Source organism: Ceratotherium simum, chromosome 4, assembly GCF_057802395.1.
Source record: "Ceratotherium simum simum isolate JZ-2026a chromosome 4, ASM5780239v1, whole genome shotgun sequence".
In the NCBI taxonomy this organism is placed as follows: Eukaryota; Metazoa; Chordata; class Mammalia; order Perissodactyla; family Rhinocerotidae; genus Ceratotherium; species Ceratotherium simum.
Genome location: NC_141903.1, coordinates 87216423 through 87235342, shown reverse-complemented (window position 1 = coordinate 87235342; position 18920 = coordinate 87216423).

The window sequence follows — 18920 nt, the reverse complement described above, 5'->3', positions numbered from 1 at the left end:
GATTTCTTCATTGTTAAAAAGAGAGGGTTGTGTAGTTTAATGGGTACAGAGTTTCAGTTTGGGATGATGAACAAGTTCTGGAAGTGGTTAGTAGTGATGGATGCACAACAATGCAAATGTACTTGATGTGACTAAATTGTACACTTAAAAATGGTTAAAATGATGTTATGTATATTTTACCACAATTTAAAAAAAGAGAGAGAGAGGGCTGGACATGATGACCTCTAAGATTCCTTCCAACGTTTCTAAAGCCTTTACCATCTGAACTCACGTTACTTCGGCTTTGAAGGCCCCAGGGGCCAGGCCTAGTTCTGGGCCTTCCATGGAAGGGGGTTGGAGGATGCTGACAGAAATTCCCAGTCCACCGTGAGGGAGGCTGGCATTCAGTCCCTGGTGCACACCCTCTCGCCCCCAGCGTCCTGGAATCGTGAGGTCTCGTAAAGCCTAAACACTAAACACATCCCCAGTGAAATGAGAACAGTGATTCTGGCTAGAACCCTGGGCTCAGAGGCCCAGCAAATGCTGCCTCTGACAGTCCGACCTCCGGGTTATCTGACTGCCAACTGGAAGAAGACCCAGAGGCCTAGCCTTGAGAAATTCCTTCCCTACTCACTGCCTCTGGATTTAAAATCATTTTTTCTCCTGCTTTCTGTTCCAGGGCAGTGGTGGACTCAGAGAAGTGTTGGGGTGTGGGTGGGGAGCCATCCAGCTGGGCTTTAATTCCTTTCCTCTAGTTTTAAGAAGCAGCCTCCCCGCTTCCTTTTAAAAGGTGGACGGAAAGGGAAATAAACAATAGAAACCCCAAACAAGCTGAATCTGAGGACTAAACAGACGGCCTCACATGGGCTGGCTGAGGGCCGTCATAGAGCTGTGTGACGCAAGCCTCCACACCTTGGTGATCTTGATGACGAGCACCGGCAGGCTGCCTCCACCTGGGTGGTGCTGGGATCCCAGGACCTCCTGGGAAAGAACTCCAGGTCTGACAGCCGAGCTCCCGGGACACTGTGAAAGGCTCCCCACCTCAGTCAAGAGATATTTGGGTCTTTTTTTTGTTTGTTTTTTTTGGTGAGGAAGATTAGCCCTGAGCTAACATCTGTTGCCAATCCTCCTCTTTTTGCTGAGGAAGATTAGCCCTGGGCTAACATCCATGCCCACCTTCCTCTACTTTGTATGGGATGCCTGCCACAGCATGGCTTGATGAGCGGTGCGTCCCCGCCGGGGATCCGAACCTGTGAACCCTGGGGCCCCCAAAGTCGAGTGTTGAAACTTAACCACTGTGCCACCAGGCCGGCCCCTTCAGATATTTAGGATTTTTAAAGTGAGAAAGGAGGGATCAGAGTATTTGATTTTCAATGATTTTTTTCCTATTTTTACAAACTATGGGAGAAAGCCCAGGCAGCTGAAAACTATCTCAAGGACCTGATTTGGGGAGTGTTGTCATATTTCATGTATTCAGCAAATGACTGGAAGCAACTCCATGGGGACAATAGAAGGCAAAATGAGATGAAACTCATTCAGGGCGGATCTGGTACCTCTTACATGAAGCAGCCGCTGAGGAGACTCCAGCACTCACCGTGGCTGAGAAGAAGCCCAAGGAAGGAGCGGAGCCTGAGAAGACAGTGATGTTAACCGGAAGGTGGTGGTGGGGAGGCTGGTTCTGTGGTGCAGTTTAAGACTAAGAGGCATTTGTATACAGTTAAGACTAAGAGGCATTTGTATACCACTTGGTAAACTAATGGAAGCCTGTTTGTAGACAACAGCATTTGTCAATGAGGCAGATCAGATTCCGATTTGATGGGCAGCCAATCAATGAAACAGATGCATCTGCATGGGTGGAAACGGAGGATGGAGATACAATTGACGTGTTCCAGCAACAGACAGGAGGGGTCTTCTATATAATATTTATTTATTTATTTTCCCCCAAAGCCCCAGTAGATAGTTGTACATCATAGTTGCACATCCTTCTAGTTGCTGTACGTGGGACGTGGCCTCAGCATGTCCGGAGAAGCGGTGCGTCAGTGCGTGTCCGGGATCCGAACCCGGGCCGCCAGCAGCGGAGCACGCACACTTAACCGCTAAGCCATGGGGCGGGCCCAGGAGGGGTCTTCTAAAAAGGAACCTGCTACCTTACTCCAGATCCCTGTTCGGACAGACCACAAGTACATTCTCAATTGAAAAACCGCAATGTGGTTCCACCACATCCTGACTCCTACAGTATAGTTTTCTCTATTCTTGCATTTTCTCCTTCCCCATTCTTTCATTGTACATCACGTAACAGGGGTATGTTTGCAAACATGTTGCATCTTTTAAAAATGAAATAGCCAATGGTGTGTTCTCCTATCCCGAGATGGGATGGGAGAAATGGCTGGTGCTGTGAAAATCTCCCTTTCCACACGAGTGGCTTCCTCATGCAGCTTATCTTTATATTCCAGTAAGTTATCTTGCTCTCACTGTTTAACAATGACAACAGCAACAACACAACATTAAAAAATCCTTACGTACCTTGTTCGATTGTAGAATTTTAGTGTTTTTCATTTATCATTGTAAAACCAAGGACAACTTGATCACATTTTTGTGTGTAACCATTACAGTAAGGACAATTTGTCTTTAAGTAGGGATAAATTACCCTCAAAGGAATGAATCCTAGATAGTTTTCCCTTCAAGTCAAGCATCTTGTTGTTTAAATAAACTTCTCTTTTAAAATGAAAGAGAAGAAAAGAGATGAAACCAGACAAACTCCCAGGTGGTGGTCTGAATGTCTACTAACTATTAAAGAAGCAAACCATCAGACACTCATTAGATGAGCAGGGAAGGGTTGGCATGCAGGCATCCCTCCCACTTTCTCCCAAACAGCAAATGTTTTCCACCAAGCATCAGGCACCGTGCCAGGCAGCCACATCTGGGTCCCAACTGTGGTGCATTAGTCATGGCCTTGGGCTCTGGAGTCAGTCAGACCTGGATTCAAATCCTGAATCTGACACTTACCAGCTGTGTGACTCTGGGCAAACGTTTCATGCTCTCTGTGCCTCAGTTGTCCCATCTACAAAGTGAGGATGATGGCACTTACTCCATAGGTGGTTGTGAGAGTAAATGAGATGGTACATAAAAAGTGCTTAGTGAGCAGAGAGAACTCAATGGACCTACGTGATTATATTTGTGGTATTCCAAGGCTCTGAAAGCTGACAGCCATTTGCTCTCTTCAATAGGCAGAGCGACGTGGATTTTTCTCCCCAACATTTTATTATAGAAAATTTCAAACATATAGAAAAGTTGAAAATTGTACAGTGAATCATGTGCTTACCACCTAGATTCTACAATAAGCATTGTGCTTATGTTTTATCACATATCTGTCTCTTATTCACCCTTCACTCCATCCGTTTTTTTAAAATGTATTTTTAAGTAAGTTGGAGACATCAGTACTTTCCACACTGCATATCATTATCTAGTTTTTTCAAAGGTAAAATTTACATTCGGTGAATTACACAAACCTTAAGTGTGCCATGAACATATTCTTCTTGGATCCTTAGCTCTGTGTTGCCATAGAGACTGCTTTGCTCTCCTGGGGAACAGGTAGTGTGGTGGGTGGTATAGGAACACACAGGAGGAGAGGGTCTGCCCATCCAGAGGCCATTCATCCTTTGAGGCCCAGCACATTTCCTGTTCCTCTGGTAGGGCCACGTTGAGTCACTATTCGTGACTATTTCATAGGTCCAAGACAGTCTTAGAGGTCATTTAATTTATTCAGTGTAGAAAATCCTTTTGCAGCATCCCTAACAACTGATCATTCAATCTCTGTTTGCATGCCTCTGGCAACCTCGCTAGGTTGGCTTGCCCAACTTAGAAGTTCTTTTTGTTGATGAGCTGAAATTCTTCTTCCTGTAACTTCCAAGTTCTTCCTTCTGGAGACAGATTCAATATCCCTATAAAAACAGGAAGCCTGGTCTCTCATGTGCCCTTCATTTTCTCTCAATTTCTCCGGGTCTTTCCATCCTTCCTCATTTGGCACTTTATCAGATCCTGCCTTGAATTGTTTATTAACATTTCACACAGTTCTGTGTCCACTTAATGAAGTTTCCTGAGGGCAAGGACTGTATCGAAGGCTTCCGTAGGCCAGCCTGAAAGACACTGCCTTCCTTGAAGGTGCTCAATGCATGCGTGCTGATTGAATTAGACGAAGAAAAATAAGGGTATTACATGTGTTAGATATAAATGTGATCAGTCTTTGAGTCCAAACATTTTCCTGAGCTTTAGTCCTTTGTAACATATTTTGGACCGTGTGTCATGAGTGGGATAGTTTGTGCATCACCCAGTCTATATTCTGTAGAGGAAACAGCCATAGACTGTAACAGCTTAATGAAGAGCCTTGATTAACGAAGCTATAAATAAAAACAGTGTTCTGCTACCTCCATATTGTCAAGGTAGGGCTGCTGGAGCCACCGCGGCTATATACTTTGGATTATGAGCATCATAATTTTGGAGAAGAAAGCCTTGCTGTCCGAGAACCTTCTCTGAAATGTCTTCCCAGGCTGAATATTCACCCCAAGGCTGAGGGCCAGGAAACCGTATTTCAATCCAGGGCACATCAAAGGGCTTTCTGGTTCGAGACTTCCTCCAACCCCCAGACCTCCCTTCCAAACAAAGCCCCCTATTTTCCCTAAGGGCACTGGTTTCTAGTGGACTGTGAATGAAGGAGGTCCAGTTCCACCCAGGTCTTATCCATTCACTTTCTTCCACCTCATTCACAGGAAACCCAAGTTGAAATGTCTCTAAGTAAACTTTCTTTGAGTCCATAAACGCCTCCATGTGGGGCAGGCAAAGACTCTGCTGACTCAGCTGGTTTACATTTTTTCAGGTTGTGTTTACAGAAAGGAAAAACTGAGCTAATTTTTACCAAGCCTTCTCCTCTCTGCCTCCCATGAGACCGAGAGTTAGCAGAAGCCAAATAATCACTCTGACAACATAACTGTGTCCTTACCCTGTGTGTTTTTCTTTTCTTCCAAAATTAAGGGGGAAAAAGCCCCAAACCTATGGTCATGTATGGTTTTCAAGAGAGGAAAGAGCTGTTGACCCCGTCCAGATGGGGACTGGGAGGCACCGGCTCTGCCCTGGAGCTGGGGAAGGCTTCCAGCGGGCGCAGAGAGTCAGACCAGGAGCCTCTGATACACTTGCGGTGATGCGTGTCCACTGAGGGCTTAGGAAATGTAATGTGAGCCTGTGCAGGTTTCTCCTGCAAAAGTCAGGTACGAAGGCACATCTGCAGCAGTACCTTGAAATTCAGAAGGGCTACTTTGGGGAGACATCTTCTTAAAAAAGAGAAATTTATAATCTCAACATTTTTGGAGAAACGTGTTTTATTCATTCCCTACCACAGCCCACCTGTTGCATATGGTGCTGTGGGCAGCACAGGAGTCACAGACTCTTATAGTTACTGGTTGTTCTCCAGAGAGGCTGGGCCTTGTCCTGTGGAGGTGCTGAGAGATGTTTCCTCAAACAGCCAAGAGCAAGAAGGCCAGAGGGAGTGCGTCTGTCATGCCTGTGGTGCACCAAGGGTCACATCTAGGGAAGATCAATTCTATGTCCTGTGCACTCAATGTGGTGTATGGAACATGTACAGAGAACCAGCCGGGATGGCCACTAAAATGGATGGAAAATGAAAGAAAGGGTAGGAGATGATGCGGAGAGGGCAGGACAATTTCCTGCACCGATTGTCCTGGGTAATTAGGACAGTTGCCCTGAACAGAAATAGTGCCCTGGCTTGTATTTTATTGCTTGCCCAGTGCATGTTGAGTCTGTTTGGTTTACATTAAGGCACAACACTCAGGAAAACAGCTGCCTTTAAAACAGTGATTTTACTTTCTAGAGCTGCTCTATCATTTAGCAGTTTCACCTTCACTCTGAGGTCAAAAGGATCTGCCTCTTGAATGGACGTGTCAGAACAAAACTGTCAAATTTTTTAAACCTATGATCTTTAACCAAGCTGTTGATTCACAGTGTCAAAAAGCCTCAATCTTCTTCTGAACTGGAAAGTTTAAAGATACTTAGCACAAAGTTGGATCCTGGATCCACATTTGAAAAAAAATAAAATCTTGCCATTTCAGCTAGAAGAGCCTCACTTTAAGGCAGAGCACTGCTTGAAAGACTGCATAAACTATGACCACAAAATAATGAACTTTTTAAACAAACACATTAGAATGTATAACCCAAATAAATGTCAGTCTTGAGAGCATCCTTTTAGGCAAATGATGCCATTATTGCTCAAACCTTTCTCAAAATTCCTCTTGCAGAGTAGCCCTCAAACGACTTGCACAAAAGCAGAAAGATGTCACCTGATTTGATAGTCACAGGTTTGCTTCCTTGATCCAATGCAATTTTCTGCTTTTCATGCTTTTTGCAACTTTAACCCTGATCTTCTCCCCTCTTTCACATCATGAACTAATAATTAAGGGATCCCACGAGATGTGTTGTAATGGTGCTACCTGAGAACGGAAAGGTCTGGGAGAAAGACCGTGGAGCCAGTTATAGCTGGGAATTGGAGAGACCAGTGGAGCATGGCCACTGCCTCAATTCCTTTGGGTATTGAGTGACTATAAGAAATGTAATTGGATAACTGGCCAAGTGTCCTCAACACAAATCATCTCAAGTTGAACCCCCATTAAATCAGGGGATGTTCCTTGGCTATAGCCAAGAGGAGGCACGATGCATCTAACAGAGATCTGAATTTGGTCAACATCCTTTTTTGCAACAGACCAGAACATGCTGGAGCTAGTTGCCACTGGATGGTGGGGAAGTTTGAGGCACAGAGATAGTGTAGAAAAGAACCAATTGTTGTTTGGATTCCCTCAATGGTAGCAGCTGTGAGAGAAATTTATAAGAGTTGGCTTGGACCAATGTTTGGGGAAAGATTAGTTTGAGGGAGTGCTAGTCGTGTGGAGCTAGAGGAGGAGAAAGCACCAGCTCAGGGTAGCCAAGAATAGCAGAGAACCTGGGGTGTGTACCTAGATTTGGAACCAATCAGAAGACCTAGTTGGCTTGTTGTAAGGACTAAATGAGATATTTATGCAAATACTTTGCAACTATAAAATGCTTTTGTTGACGTGTTATTTACATTGCTATTTACCTACCAGGAAAGCAAACAAACTTCAACCTTTCTGTCCCTCCAGTTATCACTTGTCCACATCCACCCCCATCTCCTTTGCTCTTTCCCTAGCTTAGTGAAAGACTGTTTCTGTTTTCACCCAACGCGAATGCCTATACCTGTGCAATGCCTGTGCTCCTCTGGATCCATCCCTTCTTGCTTCCTAAGTTCTTGTTCCATTGGTTATGCCTCATTTGTTCACTTCATCAACCTCTCCCTCCCTCTTCCCCATCCTAATTCAAACATGCTCTAAGATCTCCCAACTTAAAAAAAAAGAGAAAAATCCTTCCTCACACCATTATTTCCCTCCCTCTAGGTCACTTCTTGTTTCTTACACTATTGCCTTTTCTTCATAGTCAGCCTTCTGGAAAGGGCAATCTCTACTCATCATCTCCAGTTGCTTATGTCCCATCCAAACCTGAGCTCACTACAGAAGGCTCCTGAATCCATCACTGCACTGGACTTGGTTTTGTCAAGGTGACCAGTGACCACCCCCCACCAAATCCAATGGCCACTTTCTTGTTCTTCTATTAATTAACTTTCTAAACCCTCTTCCCTCAGCTTCTATGGGCACACACTCTCCTGCTGTTTCTCCCACTTTTCTGTTCCATTTTTCTTCATCTATCCATTCCTTAAACATTGGGTACCCCTCTTGGCCTCTAGGGGCACTGAGGGTTCTTCAACTCTTAGGAAGAAACTGGTTGGCATACAGTTGGTTCACAGTCAAGGACTTTTCTTGAACCAAAGGCTTTGGAGTTGGTTTTTTCTTCCTCTTGGACCCTCCTTTGGGTTCTTATCTTCCCAGAGGTCTGGTGTAGTGAGTCAGCCTGTGGCCACCTGTTGCTGGGAAAGCACATGTCCCAAAGGTGCAGTTTCCGTCATCGGTGCTCCAGGCACCAGAACAAACCCCTCTTTGTTCCTTCTTCTTGTTTCTTTGCCATGCCTTTTCTAGGGTTCACCTTGCCTCTCTGTAAAAGGGTAAGACAGAGTGGAGAATTGCATCTGGGCCTATGAGGACAGGTAGCCACTTGGTCTGTTGGATCTAAGCCTTAGGTCTGCCTGCTGCAAGTCAGAGAGCCTGTGTGGCTCCATTAGCCACACCCAGCACACCAGCCTAGGGGTCCTCACTGAGGTCAGGGGCTAAAGCCCTCAAATATCTATTTTTGGGGGGCTTCCTCTGCCTGGCTACATTCTTGATGAACTTATCTGGAACAGGATGTAGGTGTTGGGGTCCCAGGTGCAGCTATTCTCAAGTGCATCCCAACCTGACCAGCTTGTATCCATAGCCTCTTTGTTCTCTATATGCACTTGTTCGGAAAGATCTGATCCACCCACAGGGCTCCAAAAGCTGTGTGTGGGGGATGGTGCCAATCTCAATCTCTGACACACAGACAGGGCTCCTGACCTCCAGGCCAGTCTCTACGTAAGTGATCAACACTTCTAAAAGTCAGTTCACCAACACTCCCAGTACCCTCCCGTCTCTCCCCCTCCCCACCTGTCTTTATCCTACCTCCCACCTCCCCTGTTGTCTGGTCAGCTCTTACTTCTCCATAAAAATGTGGCCCAGGTGTCACCTCATTGTGAGCCTTCCCTAGCCCCTGAGATTGGGCTGGAGGCCCTCTTCTGTGTCTGCCTAGTGCCCTGTACTTCCCCAATATGACACTGTACTGCTCCCTTTCCAGTTTCCCCAGGAGACTGTGGATTCTTCCAGGGTAGAAGCGCTGTCTTGGGTATGCAAGTCCAAGAATCAGTGCACAGGTAAAATGGAAAAACTCTCCTGTTGCAAATTGGGATATTTCTCTTCCTCAAACACATGTCACCCGTGTGTGAGCAAGCTGAGCTTGGTAAGATTCCATTTATTTTCATTCTCCCGCCATTGTCTTAAAATGGGCTCTGCCTGGGCCTCCTTTCTTGCTCTTTGGTGATTTTGTCAGACAGACCCCAAGACCTTGATCACTTTCAGATATCAGAACAGTCCCATTTGGGGATAGTAAAAGCTCCAATCTAAACTCAAACTTGAATCTCACATCCAATTTAAAGTTTCTTCCTTCTGTCCAGTTCAGGTCTGACACCGGCTTTAAGAACTTTCAGTGGGGAAGGGGGCATTGTTTGTTCTTTCATTCTTCTTGATTCCCCTTCCGCACTCTCCCCTCTCTCTCCTCTCCAGCCTTCTTCAGGATCCTCTAGTGCTGAGCAGATGAGGAAAAATGAGAGGAAGGGGTCAGAGACCACTAGGTTCAACATGTGCAGTTTGTGGCGTTGCCTGAGTGTCTGGAATCCTCTGCCTTCTAAGTTCAGCCCTTTTGTAGGGCGATGGGACTTCTGAGATGCCCTCTCCTGCTCCCACTGCAGGGACTTCCCACACTGCACCATGCGCAATGCTCTCTCCAGCTGACCTCTGAGTCTCTCTCTGCTGGGACCCTCTGCTCCAGAAGGTAGCCCTCTTGCCATCACTTGGGCCACAGGGATCTACTCACTTGTAGCCTTTCAAATGGCAGAAATGCAGCTTTCTATCCCTGCTGCCCTCTCTCCCCTTACCCTGCCACCCAGCTCCAGCCTCCTGCTTCCAGAACTCCCGGTCTTCATGCCCTCAACCCCAGGAGCCACGTGGTGTTCTCCCAGGAGCCCTGGCAGAGCACTATGCAGGCTGAAGTGCTTTCACCACTAAATGAGCTTCTATGTACGAAATGGGAAGCCACTTTGTCTCCCCTTCTTGCAAGCCCCCTCCAAACCTGAGGTTCTCTCGGCCCCCCTCTTTGCTGGCCTTAGGTGGCTGGATCCCCTTCCCCAGGGGCAGGGAAGGAAACAGCAAAGCTTTCTCCTCTTACAAATTCCCTTCAAAGAACTCTCTCATGAACCTCTAGCCTTTCCTAGCAAGCCCTGTGGGATTTCTCTAGCACCTCTCTCTAGAATGCAGGGGTCCTTATCACACAGTGACTTCAGCTTTGAAGCTTCGGTCCACACCTGAGACCACAAGAAAAGTTCTGTTCCACATCCTGTTAGCTGGTGCTTCTGCTTAAAATGTTCTTTCTCTTTCCCTAGACCTGCCTTCAGCCTCACACCACTGCCTCCACCAACCTGAGCCAACATGCTATAGTAAATAGTGAGGAAAAACGGCATTTGATTGGAACTTTATCTTCAAACAAAACTAAAAATCGTAAAAATATATTTTATCTATTTTATAAAAGGGATTTGTAAGTGTGATCATTTGCTAATTCTTACACCAAAAAAAAAAAAAAAAAGACTGAGTGGATTTTTTTTGGCACTAGCTGTTTAATAAATTTATATGATAGTATAGTATGTCTTCCTTCATTTTACATTCAAGGACAGGAAGATAAAGAGGAATATTTTTGCAAAAATATTCAAGAGTTTCATCAGTTTCTTGAGGGCCTCTCCTCCACCTTTGATATTCAAATCACCTTCCCTTGAAGAGCCTGTTGTGTGTCTTTGTCAATTTTCTCTCCTTCCCTGTTAACTGCTCTAATTCTGCTGATCCTTCTTTGTTAATGGGTTCATCCATGAGCAAGTAGTTCTCCAACTTCACTGCCCACTTCATGAAAGTGCATTCAATTTTCATCTTATTTCTGCATATGTACAACATTGGAAAATCAGCTGGGGGATGGCTGACAAGGAGGGTGAGGTGGCTGGCTAGGAAGGAGGCTGTTTTAATTAGAGAGACATATTTGCATGTGGACACCTTTTACGAGTGGTGAGTAAGTTCACTGGTCATCATTGTGGTATAACAACTTTTGCTTCCTCATGCCACCTTATAACTTGGTGGCTTAGAACTGAATCCTGGGATAACCAGGGGCCTCTTCCAGCTCCTGGGAAGGAGTTGTTCCATAAGTGCTTCTCAGCTGCGATGGAGACAAGGACTAACCAGAGCCAGCAGAGAGCTCACAGGAGACAAGGATGACGGGGGGCTGAGGGTGACTATGCTGAGTCACAGAGCCAGGAAGTTGGGGGAGGTCCAAGACCAGTTTGGCCTCTGTGACCATATGGGCAAGGCTCAGCCCTGAGATGGCGCAGAAACTGTTTTCTTCCTCAAGACAGCTATTCGGCCCTGTGCCTTCAAAGGGACTACAAGCATCTTTAAAGCATGGCACACCACTTAGCAGCATCAAGAGACAGGCTGGAGTTTCAAGTCATAGTTTGCAAAATGCCTTCCCTCTAGCCAAACACTTCCAGAAATGACCTCATCCTAAACCTACTGCCTCCCGCCCAGTACTTGGCCTCTTTAGAGGGAGGCTCTGCCAGCTCCACCAAGTCCTTTTGCGTCCCCTACCTGTACAAGCAGAACATCTAACCTAATGTCCTGTTATGATTTAAAGCCATTCCCCACTCTTGGTGACACAAGAAAGAGGGAAGCAATCACCAGTCCTTTTCATAAGCACATCCTGAACTGGGGAGGAAGCAGTGAGATAGAGATCAGAGTGGGACCAGATGGGGGCGCAGGGGCAGTCTCTAAGATGGCCCAGGAACCCCTGCCCCCTGGTATCCACACCCTTGAGTGATCCTCTCCCCTTGTGTAGGGGCTGGATTTAGTGACTGGCTTCTAACAAATAGAACATGATGGAAGTAATGGATGTCATTTCTGAGAAATTAGGTTATAAATGACTGCAGGGGAACTCCTGCTCTCTCTTGAATCCCACCCACCCGCCCCCACTAAGTCGAGCCTTCAGTTGAGGTGGCCACCCCATGAGAGCCCTTAGCCTGAGCCATCCAGCTAAGATGCACCTGGATTCCTGACCTCAAAAACTGGAGGAGATAATAAATATTGTTTGTCTCCAGATGTAATTTTGGAATAATTTGTTAAACAGCAACAGATAATTAACACACAAGGCAGGGGATATCGTGTGTGGGTCGTTTTCCTGGTTTCTGAGTCTAGCTGAGAGATGAATATCAGAATCTCCAAACAATCTTGATGACCATGGAAGACATCTGTGATCTTGGCCCTCAGGGTTTGAGGCATTTTAAAAAAATGGCTTTCTAGGCCCCATTGCCACAGTCAGTACCAGCACAGCCAGGTCAGGGCACATGCGTGCAACCCAAATGGTTCTGCTCTCCCTGTCCCTGGCTCTCACCCTCCCACCTGTACTTACACTCACCATTCTATATCGTCATTGTTCTAACAGACTGTGAGCTCCTTGAGGGTAAAGGCCATGTCTTATTTATCTTTGTTACCTGCCATGCCAGATACCAGCGTACGTAGTAGGTGCTCAACAAATGCACGTGTGTGGTCTTATGTACACTTGAGCCTTACACTTTCCACCAGGATTCATGCTCTCCTAGTCTGCATCGAGCTGACTTAGCTTGTGTCTCTATTAACTCCAACCCCTGCGTTTAAAAACGTTTCCAACTCCACTTTCCCTAAAGAAACCACCAGCTTATCTCCACTGTATCCACACCAAAAAACCCACCCACTCCCACCCTGTGGAAGGGGTAAAGCCTCTGTAAATATAGATGGATAACCAAAGAGCATGAGGAAGCATGCCATCTGCCCTTTGCAGCTAGTCCTGGGCATTTTCAAGATTTCTCAGAACTAAGTGTAAGCTATGAAGCCAGTTTGTGCAGGGAAAGTCGCACATGGAAAAACATTTTGTAATAAGGCTTGAACAAATGAAAGGGGAAAAAAATCTCAGGGAAGGATTGGAAGATGAAGTGGGAAAATCTGAGTCTGTCCAAATCTGAGGCCATAAAAAGTGTTTGAAGCCATCAGCTGATATCTTGGAGGAGATCCCAGGGTAAACAGAACCTGCCTGAGGAGTCTGGAGAGTGTCATGTTCACCCTGATTTGGCGAAGGCGCTGAAGTCCTTCCAGCTGATACAGACAAAGCCCTTTGAAGATGGCCAGTGCTCCGGACACACATTTCCCCAGAGCAGGCAACAGGGTGGGGCTGCCATCAGGCTGAGTAAACATGGTCTGCAGGTAAGATGGAGGGGTTGGGAACAAGGGCCAGACTGAAATCAGGGACGACAATGTCATCCTGAAATCAGAAGGTGCTTAGGTCCTTTGAATTCAACAAATGGAACATTCATTCAACTAGTGTTGTCTAAGTGCCAAGCACTGCTCTATGAGCCAAAGATCTTCCATTAAACAAACAGATCTGGGACGTCCACCTGTTGGAGAAGACAGACATTTATACATGAATAACAAGACAGTGTGATGTCCACTCTTGTGCAAGCCAGGAGCACCATGCCAGTTCAGCAGGGCCAGGGAAAGCTTCCCAGGGGAAGGGACCCTTTGAGTTTAGACCTGAAGGATGAGCTAGTCCAGCAAAGAGGAAAGAGAAGACGGCAGTACACGAAGGGGCTAGCCTGTGTTAAGGCCTGGCATCACCACAGTGCCGGCAGATGGGCAGAGCTGGAAGAGGTGCAGGAAGTCAGACGGAAGGCACTGGGGTTATTCATACTGGAAAACGAAAGGCTAGAAGTTGGAGGAAAGTTTTCAGTTACGGTAAGCTGTTGATACAGAGGGCAACGAGCCCCTCCACTGAGGCTTGCTCAGAGGAAAGGGGCCCGGGCCCCGTCAGAGTAGATCCAGACTCAGGAAGGGCCAGCGGCGTCTGAGAGCCTGAAAGCAGGAAAGCGCCGTGACCAGGGAGAGACAGTCGTGGTCGTCAGAACTCCTGTCACATGTGGGGTTGGATGGCATGTGGCCCCGGGGGTGAGAGCAAATGGTAAGAAACAAATGGTTGTTGAACAGCCTCTGAGAAGGATGAGTCAGTTATACAGGGCTTTTGTTTGCCAAGTGGGGTGTGCCTCTTAGGACCAGAGTTGCTGAGTTTGGGATCACAGGGGAGTGACTGGACAGCTGCCAGAGGCCTTTCCTCTCCAGCCTTTTCTCCTGCCCCCAGTGCTCCTATTCCAATATTAATATTCCAATGTTAAAAGAACATCGCTTTGAAGGAGCGCCGAATTATTAGCCTTCCCAGAGGCCTCACAAGTCTCAGTTTGGCTCTGTCCATAAGAAAGGAAAAGGATATTGCCCATTCCCCCTCCACCTCTTTACTTTTCCCTGCCTCCTGACATCGTTCCAAAGACTGAATATAAAGCAGAGGCCATTGACCACTCAAAACACACCACCAGGCCCGGGAGGACGAGCAGGCCCGGCTGAGAGGATGGTTCAGGTCCAAACAAAGGCTGGCTTTTCCTTGCTCCATCCTCTCAGCTGGCACTCCTGTTCCACCCCCTCCCACTCCCTCTAGACAGGGACAGAGAGACTGGGGAGGGAGAACGGAGCTGATCAGGCCATTCAAAAAAGAGCCATAGGGGCCAGTAAATATGGAAAAGTCCAATCTCCTGGCACTGAAACACAAACAATGGAACATTTCAAAGCCCATCAAACCAGCAAGAATTTTTAAATTGTATAAAAATAAGTACTGGTAAAAGTGAGGTCAAGTTCTCTTCACTGATGGTGTTATGCATAAAACCTAGTGACAAGAGAGGAGATGCTAATGGCACCATCTGCTCCCTTCTCCATTCTGCAATCCCTGTCCTGAGACCGGCTATTTCTCCCTGTCTGGGGATGCATTAGCTAGACTTGGCATAACTCTACTCGGTAACTAGGGATAATCATATCTTAGTCTAAAAGCCAGCAGAAGCCCCACAGCAGCCCAGCCCTCCTGCAGCACCAGGCACCCTCCGACTGTTTCATGAAAAGCAGAGAATTATCTCTCACAGACGTTTTTCCTTCCCAACCAGTAAGAGGAGTTGTGGGCGTAATTACTATGGCTCAGCCACTTAACTTTTTACTTAAGGCAATAATGTTTAACCATAGAAATCAAAGCATTTCTCTAACCAGGTCCTGTTGACCAATACAGAGCTCTCTAATTCATGTAACATTTTAAACCAAAACATACTATCTGAACCTAAACATAGTCATTAATTATTCATCTTTTCAAGGAGAGACCCTCACAAAACAATATTCCTTATAGGAAAGTCCACATATACAGGCTAACCTCTGCCTTACCTGCTTTTGTCCCAATCCCCAAAGACAAATCATTACAAACAGAACTTTAAGAAATATCTATGTCTCTGAAGTGTTTGTTACTCTTCATCTCAGAGGGGGAATGAGGTCTGACTGACTTTGCATAAAAGAGAGTAGTCAAGGTTCCTAGTAGGAACCACCACCTCCTCCAGTTCAGTAAGACGGTAACTGATTGTAACTGAAGGTTAAAGACTGGTTGATGCCAACTGGTCATAAAACAGGATATGACATTAATTCCATTTTCAAGCCAGCACCCTCATCAGAAGCTGCAGTGAGCTTTAAGATCCCGCCTGTAAATCTCCCCTCCTCTCCTCCCTTCAGCATTGTGCTGTCGGGTTTGTCACTGGAATAATGGTCACCAGCCTCTGTGACTTGTGTGTGGGAAGGCAATTTTCATATGAAATACATGAAAAACATTAATAAACCGCCTTTCCAGGCTGAGTAATTCCAACTCCTTTCAAATGTTTTTTTAAATTTTATTTTCTAAGCCTCCAATTAGCTGTTTATCCTCCTACTTTCATTCCCCTCTGGTAGTCATACTTCTTGGCTAAACTTCCTAGCCTCCCCACTGGCTTCCCTGCACCCCACTCATCCTGGGCCCTCTGCCAGGCTGATGTTCTTAACTCTGGCTTTGAAGATCACTCACCAGAGGCTCCCCGAGTCCTAAGATGTAAGAACAGGACTTCCTACAAAGGATCCTCTGTCCTTAAAGGCGCAGGACAAAGGGAAGGGAAGGAAGCCGAAGACTGGAGGTTGTGGGGGAGCACAGTAGGGAGCAGGGCTTTCTAAGATCGACCTGGGCTCCAATTCCAACTCTACCGGCTGTGGGACTTTATGCAAATAATCTATAAAATGGTAAAACCATTTACCTAATGATTAAATATTATCGTGAGGAGTTTGGTAGCCATTGTAAAAGTCAAATGGTGTTGGGCGTATAGCATGTCCTCCAGGCCAGTGTCGCCAAGCCACAGCCCTGGCACTGGGGACGTTGAATCATTTAGTGAAAAATTATTCACTCTTCAATACTCTTTCTTTTCCTTCCAGTCGAGAAACAGTTTCTAGCTCAAATTTAAGAGCAATTTGTATTCACCGTGTGTGTTTTTATGATTACCAATGACATTAGTTTTCCCTTTACCATGGTGATAAAAAAGCATCTCTTTAAATTACTTGTTCTAGTAAAGAGTATAAATTTCAGAAAAAACACCACATTAAGACTCCCAGCAGTGAAAGGGCCTGTGTGAGCCACAGAGGTCTGGTGGGGCCACGAGGCGCTGCAGGGGCTCCTCCTGGCCCTGGCTGCCTGGGGAGCTCGAGGTGCTTTTTTGGCGGGAAGGAGCATCTGTGGACCTCAGTGACAGAAAACACGCAGGTCGCATTGGGAAGGGCCCTTCTCCTCGTCCTGGAGTCCTGGATGTAGGGACCACATACCTCCGTGACTTGTATGCGTTAAACTCAAACACTTTCCTTCAAGCCCCGGCTTAGAACCAAGAAAACCCAGCAGCCCTCTTGTGAAGCCACAACAAGTAACATTTTCATGCCAACCCAGCCGCTTCCCTAACAGATTCAGAGGATCCTCTAATCAAGTTTAAAAATAGTTCATACAGAAAGAACTCACTGCTCTCAGGGGTGTGAAAAAATAAGAAGCAAAAATTAAGGTAAAATGAATTCCCTTGTGGGGCGCTAAGCTGCATATCCTCTCCCTCAGCCCCTGCCCTGTCCCCTGCCCTCCTCCTCCTGTCTGCTGGGCCTCCCGTCTGTGCTCCCGTGCTGGTGAGCTTCTTGGGAGCAGGGTCTGATCTGATGCGCCCTCCTGCCTTGCTGCCATCAGATGCCCCTCTCCTCGCCCCTAATGTGTATCACAGTGTGCACCTGAAGGATCCCAGCGACAAAATGCTGGCAGAAAGAGCAATCCAAGCTTAGATTCATTTACTGTAAATAAGTGCACACTAAGTCTTGTTTACCTGAGGAGGGAGGAGTGTGTGTTTATCCCGCTGCCCGCTCTGCCAGGCTCTGCTGTGAACCAGAGGCTGGTGCCTGCCTGCTGGTCCCCTCTTGAGGCCAGTGGAGGAGAGGGAGAGAGAGAATGTGTGTGTGTGTGTGCGCGCGTGTATGTGCACGCGCATGTGAAATCATGCCCCTTTGGGACAAAAATCCTGGGACCATCTATACTTCGTGAATGGGATTAAAATGAAGATTTCCAAAAGTGGTAACATTCTATTTATCTACCATCTTGAGTCTCTGAGGAGGGCTCAGCTGGGCACAGTGGGATTTGAAAACCAATCTGGGAAGTGGGCCACTTTATTACTCTCTTACAGAGGTATAAAAGAAGGTTAGTGGTGGCTATCTCTGGGTGGGTGGCTTATGGATTGCTTAATTTTCTTTTACATGTGTTTTCTATATTTTATAAAATTGTTACAGTAATGTATAGTATCTCTATTGTCAGAAAAATAATAAAAGTTATCAAATGAATATCTTCAGATCAATGATTGGTTACTTGAGTGAATTAGTTTGAGAATGGAATTGTCTCTCCAGCTTCCTCATGGTCACAAAGCCCTGAAGTCACGCCCAGGGCAGCATGAGTCTCCCCTCTCCTCCTCTGCTTTGTGCCACCTGGTGAGTGGCTCCCATGGCAATAGGACAAAGGCGAAAGAGACGTGGTGGGTACCTCTACGTGGGTCAAATCTATCTGCTCTCAGTGACAGGAAGAGTGACTGGCAGGGTGCATAGGCTGGTCTGTCAACAGCCAGAAAATTAACCAGTCCACACGAGCAATGGCTGTTCTCTACTTGGGCAGAGGCCCGGCCTTCCGCTGTTTGTATCATTTCCTGCTCTCTCCACACCCCTCCCCCAGCACTGATACATGGGTGAGAATCCTTCAGGAAAATCTGAGTAAAAAAATCTTAGTTTAAGAAACCCAACTTGATGTATTCAGGTTTTGTAAATAAAAAAACCCAAATTTGTGTTTACAAAAGGATTCACAAAAAAGTTTCTTCAAATAGTGAATTTCCTTGCAGTATTTAAAATGTTTTACTTACAAAGGTTTGCTTGTGTGTTTCCAAGCACATTTTGGTAACGTAGGAGATAAATATGTAGTGCTCATTTTGCTCTAAGGGCAGGTGTTTTTTGTTTGAAAGTACTTTTTAAATTAGGTATGACATATAAACCGTAAAGTGCATAATGTAAGCGTACCTCTCCGTGACTTTTTACATATGGATACACCCACGTAAAGACCACCCACATCAAGATATAGAGCATTTTCTGAACCCTAAAGGGTTTCACCATGCCCCTCCCCAGGCAGTACCCCTTCCCCAAGGAAAGCACTAGGTTGGCTTCTATCACCATCAGTTAGCCCTGTCTTCCAGGGAAGGCCAGTCCATAAAATGAATCAAAGTGCAGCTCCTGTGGTTAAAGTAGGTTGGAGGACCAGACCCCACCTAGGCATTCCTCTGCTGGTTTCTGCGTTTCTCCCCACTTCCTAATTCAGAATTTCTTGGATGCACTTTTCCCTCCATTTGCTTATTTATTTATATCGTAGTAAAATACATACCTACAGTATATATATCACATAAAATTTGCCATTTTAACCAATTTTAAGTGTACCATGTAGTGGCATCAATCATATTCAGTTTTGCGTGACCATCACCACTACCTATTTCCAAAACTTTTCATCACCCCAAAAGGAACTCTACCTGTTCAGTATACTCCCCATTCTCTCTGCCCTTCAGCCACTCATAACCTGTAATCTACTTTGTCTCTAGAATTTGCCTATTCTTGATATTTGATATAAATGGAATT